Consider the following 21,731-nt stretch of genomic DNA (forward strand, 5'->3'; position numbering starts at 1 on the left):
TTTTTTTTTTTACATGGGCAGGCAACGGGAATCGAACCCAGGTCCTCTGGCATCGCAGGCAAGCATTCCTGCCTGCTGAGCCACCGTGGCCCACCCGGTACCTATTCTGGATGGGACCTTGATTTTATAAAAGAACACACTTGTGTTTATTTCACTTTTATTTTTTGGAACTATATAGAACAATATCTAGTTCACAGTAAACAATCAATATTGGTGACTGAATGCATTCTAAAGCAAAGAGGCTTAGAAAAAAAAAGTGACAAAATTCTTTGCAGATATTCAGGTAACTAATGCTAATGACAGGATCAGCACTATACACATAATAAATTAGATCATATGGATTGTGTTTATTTAATCATTATTATAATATAGATTGAAACATGCCTCTCTGCCTGACCCAGTGTTAATTGGAAGAGGAATGCAAGGGTGTGGGTCGAAGATTTTTGGAAGGGTGATTTTCAAAAATATGATACATTAGAAAATGAGCTCTGGGGGGTTATTAAGCAGTCAACAAAACAGGTAACAAGAAGAATTGGTTTTTTGACTTCCAAAGATCGCTCTTCTGAAGAGAGTATTTTCTGAACAAATTTATGCTGACAGTCAAAGTGGTTGGTTTTAATAATTTTCCCTTTTAGGATTTTTTTTAAATAATAAAAGCAACACATACTCACGGGAAGAAAATTTCAAATATGGTTGTGGATAAAAAGTAGTTTTACCCCCTTAACCCTCATCCCTGCAAACGTAGCCACAGCAGGTAAATGATGTACAGTAACTGCTACACTGGTCTGTGCATATATGAACATTGTGCAAACTGCATCCTACTATGCATATTATTTTGCAACTTTTCTTTTAATAAAGAGAATAACTTAGGCATCATTCTCTAGCAATCCATGACTCTAGGCCATGCTTTTTAATAGCTGCATAATACGCTACTGTACACATATAGCCTGCTTTGACAGACTCCTTATTGATGGGAATTGATTTTTGACAAAGGCTTCTACCCTAGCAGATGAGAGCTTTAAACAAAATAGGGAGAGCTTCTATTTTAGTTAAAGATACTATTTCATAGAGTTGATTATAAAAACCTTACGTGGCTATAAGTTTTCTATATTCCACAGCTTTCAAATATGCTTGAATACAGATGTGGATATTTGTTTCTGGCATCTTTTATAAGCTGACACTAAAAGTTCTTTTCAAAGTCAACTTTATTACCTGAGAACAGAAACATTCCACCGCAGTATGATTTTAGAGATCATCTTGAAGAAGGTAACTATTTCTACATAGTTTCACTCACTTTGCCTTTCATTGTTGTCCCATGGTTTTCATGAGTTATTTCAGAGAACTGCTGGGATTACAAAATAGTACAGACAGTGTATCTGATCAGAAGAATCTGTAGTTTCAAAAATAAGACCTTCCTCAGATGTATTTGCCAAAAGTCTTGGAATTGCTAAGTAACACCATTAAAACAAACAACCCTCTATCAACAAACTAAGCCATAGAAAAATGCCTGCCATAAAGTAACTGCTTGTAGCAACACAGAAATCAAGTATTACGAATGAATCCTATTGACAAGTTAGCCACAGACTGCACTAGTGGGGATGGAGAGCTCTAGCAGACAGAATCACCACTTGGGAAATTATTGCTTTGGCTTGAATTCACGCTCCCTTGCTCATACAAAAGAGATAATTGATCTGAAATATAAACTATTAAAAGAAAAAAAAAATTTTTTTATTGTAGCATTGAATACAATGTGGATAAAACATTTGTCGGCATGTATAACAGCAATCACATTTCAGCTACAGATATTAACAATAACAATATATATATATTGTTATATAATAACAATATATATATATATAGTTATTTCCTTACCTTATATATATATATAAGGTAAGGAAATATACACTTATCTCAGGAAATTTTCATCTCCAAACAACTTTAATTATTTTTAAAGCATACCTGTCCAGAACATATTATTTCCCATGGCTCTTGAAAATTATATTTCTGGATTTTCATTCCATTTTTAAATGTCATTTATAACACATAAGTAATTAAGTAACTGCATGTAATAATATAAAAAAAATTAAACGAGTGACCTTTACTTGTCCCATCTTTAATATATTCAGGTGCTCCAAGGAGAGGGATGGTTCTTATTCTAGGTCATTCTAGACAAGAGAGATTTTTATCCTTACATAGCAGCAGTGTAAAATAAGCAATATCCATTTAAAAAAATATCATTTGAAAATATATTTTATATAAAATCAGCATTTTTTTTTCTATATTGGAAAAGTTGTGGTTTACAGACAATCATGCATAGAATACAGAATTCATATATACCACCCTATATTAGCACCCTGCACTGGTGTGGGATACTTTAATGTCGCAATTGATGATGGCACATTTTATACCTGTACCATTAACTATAGTCCATGAATTAACTTAGAATTCATTGTGGAGTGCAATTCTATAGATTTTAAGAATTTTTATTCTGTTACCAAATATATAACCTAATACTTCCCATTTTAACCACATTCAGATACATATTTCAGAGCTGTGATTTATATTTGCAATGTTGTGCTACCATCACTGCCATCAATTACCAAAATTTTACATCATTCCAAATAGGCACTCCCATATATATATGTTTCTTTTGGCATGGGCAGGCTCTGGGAATCAAACCTGGGTCTCTGGCTCAGCAGGTGAGAATTCTTCCCACTGAGCTACCATTGCACTGCCCCATATATTTTAAACCTTAACTTCCCATTCCCTATCCCCACTCTGTTTTTAACATAAAAATGTAAAATTTTGACCAAAGTTTATTCTGATCTTTCATGACCTGTTCATCCTCATGAAAATGATTTTATATATATACATGTACAGATCGTCTTTAAAAAGTGGAACATCCAAGGCTACCAGGAAAATGGCCAAACAGAATGGCTTAAGATAAACCCTGCTCCATGGAAAAGTTAAAGAAGGGACAAGAAGGCAACTGAGGTAGTGATTCAGGAGTGCAGCTGACCTGGGAGAGCCTTCTGTACCACATGTGGCAGCCCTGGTTGCAGAGGCCAGGGAACTGAGAGGCAGAAAGCCGAGCCTGACACGGAGGCGCAGAGCCCACAAGAGTACACAGATGGGAGTTGCGGACTAGGAAGTAAGCCAGGTCGTGTTACTTGGGTGTGCTACCCTCACCAACACAGCCCCATGACCAGTGACTCACCCCATACCCCATGCACCTGAACCCCAACACCCACTCTCATTCCCCATTCTCCAGGCGTCCCCACCCCAGAAGCCCCAAGTGCACGTACCTGCCCCATTAACCCCACCCCAAGGGCAGCCGAACCTACTCTCCTGCACCCCTCCCAAGCACTACTTCCCCCTCGATGTTCCCTGCAGGCTGCTGCCAGCGCATAAAGGCAATGGGCACTAACCTCCATACCCAGGTAAACCCCTGCCCCTCTGTCCATAGTATTGTATAGGCATAGTCTCACACAGCCTCACCCCACACCCCCTCGCCCCCAGAGTTCAGTGCATCCATTTATGGCACTCCTAGGCCCACACATGGAAAAAGAGAAGTTAAAGAACTTGATAAATGAATTAGACCTAACAGACATATATAGCTCACTGCACCCCAAAGCACAAAGAATATATATACGTCTCTAGTGCTTGTGGAACATTCTCCAAGATAGATCATATACTGGGACACAAAACAGGTTTTTGTAAATAGAAGAAGAGAAATAGCAAAGATTAAAGCAGAGATAAATGAATGGGAAAACAAAAGAACAACAGAAAGAATAAATAAAACCAAAAGTTGGTTCTTTGCAAAAATCGAGAAAGCCGATGGGTCAGTAGCAAGACTGACAAAGAGCAAGCGAGAGGATGAGAAACAAAATGAGAAATGAGAAGAAGTGTGTTACCACAGACTCTGAAGAAATAAAAGAAATCATAAGAGGATAATATAAACAACTATACGACAGCAAACCTGACAACTCAGATAAAATGGACAAATTCCTGGAGATACACAAACAAGCTACACTGACTCAGGAAGAAATAGAAGATCTCAACAAACCAATCACAAGTAAAAAGATTCAACCGGTCATCAAAAATCTTCCTACAGAGAAAAGCCCAGGGCCAGATGGCTTCATAGGGGAATTATATCAAACATTCCAAAAAAAACCTAATACCAATCCTGCTCAAACTTTTCCAAAAAACTGAGGGAAAAAGAACTCTACATAACTCATTTTATGAAGGAAATTATCATTTTAATACCAAAACTAGGTAAAGATGCTATAAGAAAGGAAAACTACAGGCCATTCTCCCATTCTCAGTAAAATATTAGCAACAGGGCGCGGTTAGGCCTATCTGGGGCTGGAGCGCGGTCTCGAGAACTCAAGATGGGGAAGCTCCCGGAACGGAATTACATCCCACCGTGGGTGAAAATTCCCGAAGACTTGAAAGATCCTGAGGTGTCTCAAGTTCAGACGCGACTGCTGGAAGCCATGTTTGGCCCAGATGGATCTCGAATCCTGTACATCGAGGAAGTGAGCAAGGCCATGGTCGAGCTGAAAGCTCTGGATCCTCGGACCTCACTGAGGTCGTGGTTTACGGCAACTACTTGTACAAGCTCCAGACCAAGTGGATGCTCCAGTCCCTGGCCGAGTGGCACCGCCAGCGACAGGAGCGAGGGATACTCAGACTTGAGAAAGCCATGAATGCTCTGGAACTAGACCCATGGATGCAGCGAAGCTAACTCGTAGCCAGCATGACTGGTGGTAGGCTGTGGAGCGAGTCAGGCCTGATTTAAACTCTGTTCCAGTCTGACAAATTAGGGGAAAACAGCTAGTTTTTGGCTTCTGCCTTTGGCTCTATGAATCCTGATGTGAATATTTGTTTCCAAGGTTGCTACTTAAAAGAATAAAGTTTTAAATAAGCAAACAAACAAAATATTAGCAACATATTAAAAGTATTATACACCATGACCAAATGGGGTTTATACCAGGAATGCAAGGATGGTTCAACACAAGAAAATCAATTAATGTCATACAACACATTAACAAATCAAAAAGGAAAAATCACATGATCATCTCGATTGATGCTGAAAAAGCATTCGACAAAACACAGCATCCTTTTCTGATAAAACACTCCAAAATATAGGAATCAAAGGTAACTACCTCAATACAATAAAGGAAATATAGAAAAAACCAATAGCCAGCATCATACTCTTTGGAAATAGACTGAAAGCTTTCCCCCTTTAAGACCAGGAATGAGACAAGGATGCTCACTGTCACCACTACTATTCAACACTGTGCTAGAAGTTCTAGCTAGAGCAATCAGGACAAAGAAATCAAAGGCATCCAAATTGGAAAGGAAGAAGTAAAACTCTCATTATCTGCAGATGATATACTTGGAAGATCCTGAGAAAGCTACAGCAAAGTTATTTGAGCTAATAAACAAATTCAGCAAGGTGGTGGGATATAAAATTACTGTGCAAAAATGAGTTAACATTTCTATACGCAAATAATGGCCTAGCTGAGGAGTCAGTTAAGGAAAAAATTCCATTCAAAACAGCAACTAAAACAATCAAGTACTTAGGAACGAACTTAATTAGGGACATAAAAGACTTGTACACAGAAAACTAGATAACATTGCTAAAAGAAATCAAAGGAGATCTAAATAGGTGGAAAGACATTTCCTGCTCATGGATAAGAAGGCTAAATATAGTTAAGATGTCAATTCTCCCCAAATTGATCTACAGATTCACAAAGTACCAATCGAGATTCCAACAGCTTACTTTGAAAATTTGGAAAAGCTAATTACCAAATTTATCTGGAAGGGAAAGAGACCCCAAATTGCTAAAAGTATTCTGAAAAAGAAGAACAAAGTGGGAAAATTAACACCCCCTGACTTTAAAACTTATTATAAACTCACAGTGTTGAAAACAGCATGATACTTGCACAAAGATAGAAGCAATGATCGATAGAATTGAATTGAGAGTGCAGAAACAGATCACCAAATCTATGGTAAACTGAGTTTTGATGAGGCCCTCCGAACTCGGACAAAACAGTCTTTTCAATAATTGGTCATGGAAGAACTGGATATTAATAGCCAAAAGAATGAAAGAGGACCACTATCTTATACCCTACAGAAAAATTAACTCAAAGTGGATCAAACACCTAAATATAAGAACTAGCACCATAAAGCTTCTAGAAAAAATGTAGGGAAACATCTTCAAGACCTAGTAATAGGAGGTAGCTTCCTAAATTTACACCCAAAGTACAAGCAACAAAGGAAAAAACAGATACTTTGGAATTCCTCGAAATCAAACGTTTCTACACCCCAAAAGACTTTGTCAAAAAGCTGAAGAGGCAACAAACTCAATGGGAGAAAATATTTGGAAATCACATTATCAGACAAAGGTTTGATTTCCTGTATACAAAGAAATCATATGACTCAACAAAAAAGACAAACAATCTGATTATAAAATGGGCTGAAGATATGAACAGACATTTTTCTGAGGAGCAAATATAGCTCAAAAGCACATGAAGAGATGTTCAGCTTCATTGGGTATAAGGGAAATACAGGTCAAGACTACAATGAGATACCACCTCACACCTATAAGAATGGCTGCTATTAAACAAACAGGAAACTATGAATGTTGGAGAGGATACGGAGAAACCAGGACACCTGTGCACTGCTTGGTGGGACTGTATAATGGTGCAGCCACTGTGGAAGACTGTTTGGCGATTCCTTAGGGAACTACACATCAAGTCGCTCTATGATCCAGCAACTGCACTGCTTAGTATATACCCAGAAGAGCTGAAAGCAAAATGGCACAAACAGATATTTGCACACCAATGTTCATAGCAGCATTATTCACAATCGCCAAAAGATGGAAGCAAACCAAATGCCATCAACAGACGAGTGGATCAACAAAGTGTGATATATATACACAATGGAATATTATGCAGCAGTAAGACAAACTGACGTCCTGAAGCACATGACAAGATGAATGAGCCTTGAGGACATAATGCTGAGTGAAACCAACTAGGCACAAAAGGATAAATACTGTATGATTCCACTTTTATGACCAGTATAAAGGTATAATCAGAGGCTTATAATATAGAATGTGGGGGACGTAGAAATATATAGAAGCTAGAGATGGGTGAATCATTAGCTAATGAGGTTGAACTCAGGTGTAAGGGAATGCATAGGAGTGAAAGTGGTTCTCTTGTGGGTCTATAAATAATATTACCTTATTGGGGATGAACAAGATTGAAAGGAGTTATATAGACTCTCATTGTCCCACTACTTGACACTAGAAATATCAATTAATTCTCACAAGAATTACTTTAAAGATATGATTCTTGTACTAAGAGAGTTTAAGCTCAGGGTACAGGGGGAAAACTGCTATTAAATGTTATGAGCTACGTTCAAAAGCAAACCATCAGTACCACCTCAGCAACAACAGAGGTAAATAATGGGGGAGCTAAAGAGTTAAGAGGAGGTTTAGATTTCCTATTCGGAAAGGGTGTGTTTACTGGTTTTTCTTCTCTTGGGAAAAATGAAATCATCTAAAATTGAGAATGTTGATGGATTGTGAACTTTGGGCACTATATATGATGACCAATGAATGCAGGTGGCTGAAGGATGCACTGACGGAGAAGGAGAATGGAGAACGATGGTGTATACTTATGAACAAAGGTTGTGCTGCTATAAAAGGGAACAAAGTCCTGAGGCATGCAATGATGTGAATGAACATGTGGGACATTTGATGAGACAAAATAAGCCAGAAACAAAGGAACAAGAATGGTATGGTCACATTTAGAAAATGCTAATAAGAAAACAGGGGCTAGACTGTTAAGCTTTTAGAGGAGACACATTAAGTCTGAAGTGGTGATTTCAGGATTTTGAGAGGCTGTTTTATATATATAACCTGATATTTAGAGATAAGAACGAAGCTGAACAGTTTGGGGTTAAAGTACTTGAGAACATAGGGGTAAGGAAAGCAGTGTCTATATTTTAGAACCACACGTACTCTTTGAGACCAAATGGAAGAAATGTTTATTTAGGTCTGGAACTGAAATTTTCTGTAGTGCATAATCTAATTCAACCTATCTGTATAGCTCATTTGAACAACTGAAACACAGGGAGCCAAGAATAAGAAAGGTCCTTTAATCCTGTAGAGATTATTGTAATACCTGGTACCTCCTAGAGCATATTAAACTGATAAACAAAAAACACTGGTAAAGTTCCCTGTGGAGAAAAAATATCGAACTATTAAACTCTACCACCAGTGAATCCCTGATATGGTGTTAAACTTCAATAGGCCATGCCCTTGATCATGAGGCTTACTCTTGTGAAGCTTATGTAGGTAGCAGAGAAGCTTAGACTACCTATAGGCATGCCTAAGAGTTACTTCTGGAGGACCTCTGTTGTTGCTCAGACATAGCCTCAGTCTCTCTAAGCCCAACTCTGCAAGTGAACTCATTGCCCTCCCCTCTACGTGGGACATGACATCCAGGGACGAATCCAGACCTGGCACCATGGGATCAACTATTCCATCCTGACTAATAAAGTAGCAGTGGCAGAGAGAGTTCAAATAGAGTCGAGAGGCTACTCTGGAGGTTGCTGTTACACAAGCCTCAGGTAGATCTTGCTACCTATCATAACTTGCCCACCCCCAGCCAGGACCATTCCAACCAATCCTAAAGGACACCTAGGGCAATACATAAGATTCCACAAGGGTTCTGTTCTAGTTTGCTAGCTGCAGGAATGTAACACACCAGAGACAGATTGGATTTTTTTTTTTTTTTTTTTTACATGGGCAGGCACTGGGAATCGAACCTAGGTCCTCGGGCATGGCAGGCAAGCATTCTTACCTGCTGAGCCATAGTGGCCTGCCCCAGATTGGCTTTTATTAAAAGGGGATTTATTTCATTAGTTCTTCAGAGGAAAGGCAGCTAACTTTCATCTGAGGTTCTTGCTTACATGGGCAGGCACAGAATGGTCTCAGCTGGCCTTCTCTCCAGGTCTCTGGGTTCCAACAACCTTCCCTGGGGTGATTTCTCTCTGCATCTCCAAAGGCCTGGGTTGAGCTGCGAGTGCTGAGGTATGCTGAGGTGCTTGGGCTGTGCTACCTTGCGCTCTCATTTAAGCACCAGCAAATTAAGTCAAACGTCCTTCATTGCAGCAGGCACACCTCCTGGCCGACTGCAGATGTAATGAGCAACAGATGAGGTTCACGTATTATTGGCTCATGTCTACAGCAACAGAACTAGGTGCTTTCACCTGGCCAAGTTGACAACTGACTCTAACTACCACAGGTTCCATGCACTATAGTAACTTTCCAGAAATTACAACCTCCAGATGGGTCCCCAGTCCAGATAAGTCCTGAAACCTAGCCCAGCCTCTCCAGCACATCAGATACTTCCATCTCCCTACCTCATATTAGTGATAGACCCTTCCAATATCAAAAATTTAGAATTGCCACAGACTAAACACCCCTTAAGAAAGGTATGCAAAAATCAAAGCTGGATGGGGGGAGACTTCCGGAGAAGATGGCGGCTTAGTAGACGCGCAGGTCTTAGTTCCTCCTCCAGAACAGATACTAAAGAAATAGAAACGGTACATAACAGCTCCCGGAGCCACGACACAGACCAAAAAGACAGCATACCCCATTCTGGAATGGCTGAACCGGCAGGGAGAATCTGCTGTGGTGAGATACCCGAGGGGCGCGCGCTTCCATGGGCCGGGGTGGCTGGCGGCCAGAGTCCCTCCCTCCCTTCTTCCTGGGCCGGCTAGGAGAATTGGACAGGCGGTTCCCTCAAGCCGCGGTGGCCGGCACCCACGACCCCCACGCGTGGCCTCCCGGGCCGGCTGGGAGAATTGGATAGGTGGTCCCCCAAGCCGCGGATGCCGGCGAACGGGGTCCCTTCCACACACGTGGCTTCCTGGTCCGGCTGGGAACGTTGGATCAGCACTCCCTCAAGCCGCAGCGGCTGGCGCCCCACGCCACACTTGGCTTACCGGGCCGGCTGGGAGATTTGGACCGGCACTCCCCCAAGCCGCGGAGGCCAGCACCCCACTCCACGCGCGGACTCCCGGGCCGGCTGGGAGATTTGAATCAGAACTTCCGCTGCCGCTGGCAACTCTCCCCCACAGAGAGAGTTTTCCAAAGTTAAAGGAGCCACAGCATCTTTTACTGGTGGGACCCGCAGACAGACGAGCACCACGAGCACCACATACTGGGCAGGATAAGAAAAACAGAGCCCAGAGATTTCACAGGAAAATCTTTCAACCTGCTGGTGCCACACTCAGGGAAATCTGATTAAATGCCCAGACGCCAGCAGAAATAACGGATCACGCTAGGAAAACTGAAGATATGGCCCAGTCAAAGGAACAAACCAATAGTTCAAATGAGATACAGGAGCTGAGACAACTAATGCTGAATATATGAACAGAAATGGAAAACCTCTTCAAAAACTAAATCAATAAATTGAGGGAGGACATGAAGAAGACATGGGCTGAACAAAAAGAAGAAATAGAAAAACTGAAAAATCAAATCACAGAACTTATGGGATTGAAGGACAAAGTAGAAAAGATGGAAAACGCAATGGATACCTACGATGGTAGATTTAAAGAGACAGAAGCTAGAATTAGTGAACTAGAGGATGGAACATCTGAATTCCAAAAAGAAACAGAAACTATAGGGAAAAGAATGGAAAAATTTGAGCAGGGGATCAGGGAACTGAATGATAATATGAAGTGCACAAATATACATGTTGTGGGTGTCCCAGAAGGAGAAGAGAAGGGAAAAGGAGGAGAAAAACTAATGGAAGAAATTATCACTGAAAATTTCCCAACTCTTATGAAAGACCTAAAATTACAGATCCAAGAAGTGCAGCGCACCCCAAAGAGAATAGACCCAAATAGGCATGCTCCAAGACACTTACTAGTTAGAATGTCAGAGGTCAAAGAGGAAGAGAGGATCTTGAAAGCAGCAAGAGAAAAACAATCTGTCACATACAAGGGAAACCCAATAAGACTATGTGTAGATTTCTCAGCAGAAACCATGGAAGCTAGAAGACAGTGGGATGATATATTTAAATTACTAAAAGAGAAAAACTGCCAACCAAGACTCCTATATCCAGCAAAATTGTCCTTCAAAAATGAGGGAGAAATTAAAACATTCTCAGACAAAAAGTCACTGAGAGAATTTGTGACCAAGAGACCAGCTCTGCAAGAAATACTAAAGGGAGCACTAGAGTCAGAACCCAAAAGACAGAAGAGAGAGGTATGGAGAAGAGTGTAGAAAGAAGGAAAGTCAGATATGATATATATAATACAAAAGGCAAAATGGTAGAGGAAAATATTATCCAAAAAGTAATAACAGGGCGGGCCGCGGTGGCTCAGCGGGCAAAGTGCTTGCCTGCTACGCCGGAGGACCTCGGTTCGATTCCCGGCCCCAGCCCATGTAACAAACAAAAAAAAAACAAAATACAATAAAACAAGAAAATGTTTAAAGATGTTTCCCTTTCTTCCTCCCTTCCTTCCTTCCATCCTTCCTTCCTTCTCTCTGTCTTTCCTTCCCTTTCTCCCTCTTTAAAAAAAAAAAAAAAAAAAAAAAAAATTAATAACACTAAATGTTAATGGACTGAATTCCCCAATCAAAAGACATAGACTGGCAGAATGGATTAAAAAACAGGATCCTTCTATATGCTGTCTACAGGAAACACATCTTAGACCCAAAGATAAACATAGGTTGAAAGTGAAAGGCTGGGAAAAGATATTTCATGCAAATAACAACCAGAAAAGAGCAGGAGTGGCTACACTAATATCCAACAAATTAGACTTCAAATGTAAAACAGTTAAAAGAGACAAAGAAGGACACTATAAACTAATAAAAGGAACAATTCAACAAGAAGACATAACAATCATAAATATTTATGCACCGAACCAGAATGCCCCAAAATACGTGAGGAATACACTGCAAACACTGAAAAGGGAAATAGACACATATACCATAATAGTTGGAGACTTCAATTCACCACTCTCATCAATGGACAGAACATCTAGACAGAGGATCAATAAAGAAATAGAGAATCTGAATACTACTATAAATGAGCTAGACTTAACAGACATTTATAGGACATTACATCCCACAACAGCAGGATACACCTTTTTCTCAAGTGCTCATGGATCATTTTCAAAGATAGACCATATGCTGGGTCACAAAGCAAGTCTTACCAAATTTAAAAAGATTGAAATCATACACAACACTTTCTCGGATCATAAAGGAATAAAGTTGGAAATCAATAATAGGCGGAGGGCCAGAAAATTCACAAATACGTGGAGGCTCAACAACACACTCTTAAACAACGAGTGGGTCAAGGAAGAAATTGCAAGATAAATCAGTAAATATCTCGAGGCAAATGAAAACGAAAACACAACATTTCAAAACTTATGGGACGCAGCAAAGGCAGTGCTAAGAGGGAAATTTATTGCCCTAAATGCCTATATCAGAAAAGAAGAAAAGGCAAAAATTCAGGAATTAACCGTCCACTTGGAAGAACTGGAGAAAGAACAGCAAACTAACCCCAAAGCAAGCAAAAGGAAAGAAATAACAAAGATTAGAGCAGAAATAAATGAAATGGAAAACATGAAAGCAATAGAGAAAATCAATAAGACCAGAAGTTGGTCGTATGAGAAAATTAATAAGATTGATGGGCCCTTAGCAAGATTGACAAAAAGAAGAAGAGAGAGGACACAAATAAATAAGATCAGAAATGGAAGAGGAGACATAACCACTGACCTCACAGAAATAAAGGACGTAATAACAGGGTACTATGAACAACTTTACGCTAATAAATACAACAATTTAGATGAAATGGATGGGTTCCTGGAAAGGCATGAACAACCAACTTTGACTCAAGAAGAAATAGATGACCTCAACAAACCAATCACAAGTAAAGAAATTGAATCAGTCATTCAAAAGCTTCCTAAAAAGAAAAGTCCAGGACTAGACGGCTTCACATGTGAATTCTACCAAACATTCCAGAAAGAATTAGTACCAACTCTCCTCAAACTCTTCAAAAAAATCGAAGTGGAGGGAAAACTACCTAATTCATTCTATGAAGCCAACATCACCCTCATACCAAAACCAGGCAAAGATATTACAAAAAAAGAAAACTACAGACCAATCTCTCTAATGAATATAGATGCAAAAATCCTCAACAAAATTCTAGCAAATCAAATCCAGCAACACATTAAAAGAATTATACATCATGACCAAGTAGGATTCATCCCAGGTATGCAAGGATGGTTCAACATAAGAAAATCAATTCATGTAATACACCATATCAACAAATCAAAGCAGAAAAATCACATGATCATCTCAATTGATGTAGAGAAGGCATTTGACAAGATTCAACATCCTTTCCTGTTGAAAACACTTCAAAAGATAGGAATACAAGCGAACTTCCTTAACATGATAGAGGGAATATATGAAAAACCCACAGCTAATATCATCCTCAATGGGGAAAAATTGAAAACTTTCCCCCTAAGATCAGGAACAAGACAAGGATGTCCATTATCACCACTATTATTCAACATCATGTTGGAGGATCTAGCCAGAGCAATTAGACAAGAAAAAGAAATACAAGGCATCAAAATTGGAAAGGAAGAAGTAAAACTATCACTGTTTGCAGACGATATGATACTATACGTCGAAAACCCGGAAAAATCCACAACAAAACTACTAGAGCTAATAAATGAGTACAGCAAAGTAGCAGGTTACAAGATCAACATTCAAAAATCTGTAGCATTTCTATACACCAGCAATGAACAAGCTGAGGGGGAAATCAAGAAACAAATTCCATTTACAATTGCAACTAAAAGAATAAAATACCTAGGAATAAATTTTACTAAAGAGACAAAAAACCTATACAAAGAAAACTACAAAAAACTGTTAAAAGAAATCACAGAAGACCTAAATAGATGGAAGGGCATACCGTGTTCATGGATTGGAAGACTAAATATGGTTAACAGGTCAATCCTACCTAAATTGATTTACAGATTCAATGCAATACCAATCAAAATCCCAACAACTTATTTTTCAGAAATAGAAAAACAGAAATAGAAGGGCAGGGTGCCCCAAATAGCTAAAAGTAGCTTGAGGAAAAAAAACGAAGCTGGAGGTCTCACGCTGCCGGACTTTAAGGCATATTATGAAGCCACAGTGGTCAAAACACCATTGTATTGGCATAAAGATAGATATATCGACCAAATGGAATCAAATAGAGTGCTCAGATATAGACCCTCTCATCTATGGACATTTGATCTTTGATAAGGCAGTCAAGCCAACTCACCTGGGACAGAGCAGTCTCTTCAATAAATGGTGCCTAGAGAACTGGATATCCATATGCAAAAGAATGAAAGAGGACCCGTATCTCACACCCTATACAAAAGTTAACTCAAAATGGATCAAAGATCTAAACAGTAGGTCTAAGACCATAAAACAGTTAGAGGAAAATGTAGGGAGATATCTTATGAAACTTACAATTGAAGGCGGTTTTATGGACCTTAAACCTAAAGCAAGAGCACTGAAGAAGGAAATAAATAAATGGGAGCTCCTCAAAATTAAACACTTTTGTGCATCAAAGAACTTCATCAAGAAAGTAGAAAGACAGCCTACACAATGGGAGACAATATTTGGAAACGACATATCAGATAAAGGTCTAGTATCCAGAATTTATAAAGAGACTGTTCAACTCAACAACAAAAAGACAGCCAACCCAATTACAAAATGGGAAAAAGACTTGAACAGACACCTACCAGAAGAGGAAATACAAATGGCCAAAAGGCACATGAAGAGATGCTCAATGTTCCTGGCCATTAGAGAAATGCAAATCAAAACCACAATGAGATATCATCTCACACCCACCAGAATGGCCATTATCAACAAAATAGAAAATGACAAGTGCTGGAGAGGATGCGGAGAAAGAGGCACACTTATCCACTGTTGGTGGGAATGTCAAATGGTGCAACCACTGTGGAAGGCAGTTTGGCAGTTCCTCAAAAAGCTGAATATAGAATTGCCATACGACCTAGCAATACCATTGCTAGGTATCTACTCAAAGGACTTAAGGGCAAAGACACAAACGGACATTTGCACACCAATGTTTATAGCAGCATTATTTACAATTGCAAAGAGATGGAAACAGCCAAAATGTCCATCAACAGACGAGTGGCTAAACAAACTGTAGTATATACATATGATGGAATATTATGCAGCTTTAAGACAGAATAAACTTATGAAGCATGTAATAACATGGATGGACCTAGAGAACATTATGCTGAGTGAGTCTAGCCAAAAACTAAAGGACAAATACTGTGTGGTCCCACTGATGTGAACCGACATTCGAGAATCAACTTGGAATATGCCATTGGTAACAGAGACCAGCAGGAGTTAGAAACAGGGTAAGATAATGGGTATTTGGAGCTGAAGGGATACAGACTGCAACAGGACTAGATACAAAAACTCAAAAATGGACAGCACAATACTACCTAATTGTAATGTAATTATGTTAAAACACTGAATGAAGATGCATCTGAGCTATAGTTTTTTTTGTTTGTTTGTTTGTGTTTTTTTCCTTTTTTATATATATATTTTTTATTTTTTATTATTATTATTTTTATTTTTTTTCTCTATATTATCATTCTATATCTTTTTCTGTTGTTTTGCTAGTTCTTTTCCTAAATCGATGCAAATGTACTAAGAAATGATGATCATACATCTATGTGATGATATTAAGAATTACTGATTGTATATGTAGAATGGAATGATTTCTAAATGTTGTGTTAATTTTTTTTAATTAATAAAAATAAATAAATAAATAAATAAATAATACGGGGAACAAAAGTTAAAAATAAATTTAGTTTGAAGTGCTAGTGGTAAATGAAAGCGAGGGGTAAGGGGTATGGCATGTATTATCTTTTTTTTTTCTGTTATTGTTTTATTTCTTTCTCTGTTGTCCTTTTTATTTTTTTCTAAATCGATGCAAATGTTCTAGAAATGATGAATATGCAACTATGTGATGATATTAAGAATTACTGATTGAATATGTAGAATGGAATGATATCTTAAGGTTTTGTTTGTTAATTTTTTTAATTAATAAAAAAATTTTTTAAAAAATCAAAGGTGATGGTGGAATTATACAGAGAAGACAGGATTTAACAAATGAATAGGAATGCTGAATAATTAGAAAATGATATGTCTTTTAGTCTCCAGTATTTTACAGCAGCTAGAAGTAAAACCCTGAAATTGCGAAATTGTAACCTATGTCAAACTCTGAAATTTGTTCTACAGGTTTGTGGTGCTGTGCTTTGAAATTTATACCTTTTTGGTATATATGTTATTGTTCACAAAAAAAGAAGGAAAAAAAGTCGATTGTGATGATAAACAAGTATTTAAGCCTTCTAGCCTCTATCCTGGAGCAGCTAGAAGGAAAAATCTGAGAGGATCATATGGTAGCCCATGACAAACTCTGGGATCTGTCCTATAACCACTTGTTGAAGAGCGCTTTGAAAACTCCTGTTTTTTTCTTCTTTGCTTTGTATATATGTTATACAATACAAAAACGTAAAAAAAAGAAAAAAAAAATTTAAAAAAGCGGAACACCCAAGCACAATCTTTTTCTGCTTTCAGCTTCCTAGTCAAAATAACATTTCCATGTTCTTGTCCTTTCCAGTTTTTTCCTTATTAATGTGCAAAGAAGAGTTGGAATAGCCTAGGAAAATGTTTTCTATATTCTCATGTTTCCACTTAAAGTTCAAATTCATATTTTCTGAGAAATTTTCAAGAGTTTTAAGTACTTTCAAAAAAATATTTGTGCTTCAATGTTATAACTGTCTTTAAAAGAATAAAATTTTTAAGTTTCCTTTGAAATCTTTCTTTGAGGAGAGAACATTGGATTGTACATAATAATATCAATTAAGGTATGTCTCCCTTAATTTTTGAAAGCTTTCACTAGTAAGTTAGGACCTTACCCCGTGAGGGATCACTGTGTAAAATAATACAAAAACAACTCCATTTAGAAATATATAAAGTGTCTTTTAAAAATAACACTTAAGGGGATATTAAGGGTTATTTCTCTTTGCATGAAAGTGTGATATCAAATGATATTTTTCAATCTAATTTTAATGGAAAGATCATTTTGGAATTTCTAGGCAGAAAATTTAAGCCAACCTGTAGAAAAGTCATATGGTTAATTTCTCATTGCTTGGTATAAAGAGGCATTTGGTGGAAATGTTTTTGAAGTACAGCCTAAAAGTAAGGCTCGTAAAATTCATGACCCTTGACATTTATATGCGGCAGATGACAAGGAATAGAGTTTAGTGGCTGGAAAATGAGAGAAAGGAATATTAAACAACAAATAAGACTAGATACTCCAGTAGCGGGGTATATTTAAAGACAATGCCCTTGTGTTTCCTCTACCCCAAATAAATGTAAGGTCAATATATGCCTGATAAAGCAAATGGTCTTATCTCAAGTTAGTCACTTAAACCATTACTTAGAGGAAAAGTATGTTTAGAAATTCACTTTTCATTTGAAAAATGAAAAATCATTGTTTTCAGAAAGATATCCTCATTAATTCTCTTTATCTCCTAAGAGAGAGAAATTAAAGATAATGCCCTAGTTTTGGTTTGAGTATTTATGTAGATGTTGATTTAGGCAGATGTTGCAGGAAAAACTGCATGAGAAGAGGGCTTTTTACAGGAAAGAGAAATCAAGAACGTTGCTCTTAGATTTGTCACATTTAGATGTTATGTCAAGATTCCAAATATGTCACTGGATCTAGGAATGCGTGTTTGGAGAGGAAACTTCATAGTGATTAATACACATTGGACTGGACGAGATTTCCTAAGAGTGTGAATAAAGAGTCTGAGCCCAAGAGGTGGAGCTAGCAAAGACTGAACAGACGGCCAGGGATACAGGTGGAAAACCAGAAAAGTGCTGTTCCATCCACAGGTCAGAAGTGTCACAGAGATCATAAAGAAGCAATGGTTTGAACTGCATTCCATGTTACTGAGACTTGAGGGAGATGAAAACTGAGCAGCAAATAATGGACTGACAACAAGGATGTCATCAGTGATCCTGACAAAAGAATGAATTCCTAGTGACCAGTATGTTGGCATTTCAAATTTTCAGCAACCACATGTGGCTAATGCTACCAGGTAGGACAGTACAGATATAGGATCCTTCCCCACTGAGGAACGTCCCATTGGGAAGTGCTGCTCCAGAAGCAGGGAGCAGCCTCTGAGAGGGCACGTCCTCCTCTACCTACAGGAGAACGTGGCTGGAGCACAACCAGGGCACTGTCCTCTAAAGCGCTGCATCTAAGATGATACTACCCATGGAAATAGTACAGTTGAACATTACTGGAAAGGTCCAGAAGAGGTGAGGGAAGAGAAAGAGGCTATAGACAAACCTGATTTTGCAGATGATAAAAGTGATCACAGGTCTTATTTTTATTATTATTATTTTTAATTGAATATGGGTTAAACTGTTCTGAGCAGTGACACCTATAAAGGAGCAAGGAAACTGGAGGAAGTGATTGCAAGGGGTTGGTTGGTCTGGAAAAACTATACTCAGTAAGAAGTACTGGTCTTGAAAGTGGTTAAGATTTGGATCCATAAGGGGGTAGGTATTTCAGCTTAGGGGAGATAACAGGACAGGTAAAGTTGTGTTTTAAACATGTCAACACAAGTAATCCTCAGAACAACTTTAGAAGGTAAATATTGTTAACATACTCAATCTCCAAATGTGAAAAGAACTACATCTTGTTTTGACAAATGATATTGATAGGTAAAGTGAGGTTTTGTTACGCAGACCTTTGGAAACCAAGTATTGGAGTTAGAGATTTAACAGAGTGACCATAAAGGACTTTGCTATTTTCCAACTGTATTAAATTTTAGGAAGGTGACCCAGAAAGGCTGGCAACTTTCTCCAAATAACTTGTATCTATAATTACATTGGCTGCCACTCCATTTTAGCAGACTGTGCCCTTTATAATAGAGTAGCCACACATTGTGGAATAGGAACATGGTTTATCTCTAAATTTGATTTTTAAAACAAAACTAACACTTTGTTGGAATAAGGGTTAATCGCCCACAATCTATTAGAGGTAACTGTCCTACCTTTTGCCGCCCTTGTGCCTTAGATCGAATTAACCATGTACATTCAGGATTATAAACATCTTGAAGTAAAATGTATGTATCTTTGCTTTATCCTGGAGTGCCCTGCCTGAATCTTAACAAATCATTAGGTGTTTCATAACTGTGTTATCATTCCTGGCCAGCAATATCCCCTACCTACTTTTCTACTGTGTTTGATCTTACGGTGTCCTTCCCTGTCACATATTTTCAATTAAAAAAAAAAAGACAAATCCCTAACTATTCTACTTTGTCCATATCGAATGTCATCCTGTTTATGTAGGACAAGTTGCCAACTTGGCAAAGACATTTAAATCTACCTGCCTGTCTTCTAGAGTACTATGCCATGCATTTCTAAGGCTTATGTGATAAGGTTTGGTGCTTTGTTTTTTGTAACAAAGGGAAACTTTTGAGAGTTTGATAGAATCACTCATTTTTTTTCTCATGCAAATAACTGTTTTAGTTTTTAATGAGTTTGCCACTGCTCTTATTGAAGTTGCTTATTTGAAAAAGAATAATAAGGCATAATTATTTTATTCAGCTACCAACAAACCTCAGAGTGCGTTTTTAAAAAAAGAAAACAAAAAGGAGGGGGTAATATAATGCTGATGTCAGCCATGGTAATTATTTGGAGAAAGTATTCTTAATTTAGCAGTCATACCCACAATAACCACATTATTAAATTTTGCGTTCAGGGATGATTATTTTCATCTCACAGAAGACAGTTTACCAAGATACAAATGTAACAATACAATTAAAAGAAAAATGAATAAGGAATATAATTCTTTCCATAAAGACTATGCCTAAGCAATAAATGGTTCCCTAAATCAATATACACATAATCTTAATTTTGTTTCTTCCCAGAATTTGCTTTAAAACATATAAATGATGAACTCTGTTAATGTAAAAGAATTTGTACTGCTTCTGGTTCAAAATATTTGCAACTCTCTTAAAATGGTTGTAAGAAAACATCAAAACACTGGATGCAATGATTTTAGATTCTGGCATTAACTCTTATGATTCAGATATTGTAATTTTCATTTATATCACTGCTTAGCAGTAAAATATGGACTAAAAACAGAATGTGATTACTTAAATATCTTTGTTACAGTAAAATAAAATTCAACATTTATAAAAGTCAAATTCTACATGTGACATTTCCCATACAAACTGTTTTTAAAACAAATTTTATTAGTTGATTTAAAAATATTTCCAAATTTATATACTAAATTTATTTACTTGTTTTGAAATTCAGTAGTAGTTAATTCTTTATACACATATACATTTGGTGTGATAAAATCTAAATACATTTTTTCTGTTGGAATATTTTATGTGATGATAACATATTAAAGTGAAAAATAACTAGAATGGGAATGCCTAAGGAAGACTTAGTTCTGCAGACACCAAAAAATACATCTCCTTCCAATGCTAAAGAACAGGAGTTTTTAAACTCAGGGTCTGTCTGCAGAGGTAAGAATTACAAATACCTGTTAGGTGTGTGTCCATCACATAAATCAGAGAAGTAGACCAGGGAAAAGACAAGAGACATTAAGCTGCTGTTACTAAAATCAAACACAACACACCACCCTCATGGAGCCAACAAAACAGTCTACAAGTCCTAAGTTCTTAATTTCTGGTGGGCCAAGCCACAAATCACACTGTTCCTCTGAGATTACACTAATGAAAATGACCTGGTTACCTGAATTTATTTTACTTTATAATGAGTTCTGTTAATGTCATATAGATAACATAATGCCACATTACTGGAGTTAGCATTTAATTTCACCATTCCATTAGCACTATAAATAAAAAATGGAAGAAAATCTATGGCTTTAAATAGGACCAGATTTCTACTGTTATTAGTAGATATGAATGGCCCAAGCATAATAAATAAATAAAAAACTTGTATACAGTAGGCACTTTCTAGTGCTAGCAGATGAAAAACACAGGTTTAGTATTGTTTTTTAATAAGAAAAAGCACCACAGTGTATTAAAATATATATACTAAATATATGTTGAGGAGACAGACTTTGTTTGCAAAGGCACAGGAAGAACTACTGTTTGAGAAATGTTCACATGGGATAATACTATAAAAAATTTTAGGATATGAAAGTCTCCGAACTTTGTCAAACTGTAATTATATTATCCTGGTTTTTGAAAATATTGAATGATTTTTTAAATATTTTAATTATTAGGATTTATAAGTTAGGAGATCTGTTTTTAATCATTTAGTGTGAATAATTGGTTGAATTTTTTTTAGGTCTCACATTAAATATAAGGAAAAATGTATATTGCTAAATAAATGAAAACAATTATTTTACTACTTTCAGCTTTCAAGAAATTTTTTTTAATGTCATTTTAAATATTTCTATCTCCTACAGAAAATAACATTTAATGGCTCAATATGTGAACGCCAAAATGCAGGGCTACAAATGAAATCTACAAATGCCCTTACACCTTTACACAGTTCTGGAAGAGTTGCATCTTGTTTAATAGCACAGATACCTTTGTAAATAATGGTT

General features: G+C 37.4%; 1 protein-coding gene and 1 pseudogene across 5 annotated transcripts in view; one reads left to right on the plus strand and one right to left on the minus strand.

Moving 5' to 3' along the window:
* Window positions 1-21,731, minus strand: part of KLF12 (KLF transcription factor 12) — a 483,475-nt gene that overhangs the window by 222,439 nt on the left and 239,305 nt on the right. The window lies entirely within an intron of this gene.
* Window positions 4,387-4,747, plus strand: LOC143679551 (developmental pluripotency-associated 5 protein pseudogene; annotated as a pseudogene).

This window comes from Tamandua tetradactyla, chromosome 4 (assembly GCF_023851605.1).
Source record: "Tamandua tetradactyla isolate mTamTet1 chromosome 4, mTamTet1.pri, whole genome shotgun sequence".
Lineage (NCBI taxonomy): Eukaryota > Metazoa > Chordata > Mammalia > Pilosa > Myrmecophagidae > Tamandua > Tamandua tetradactyla.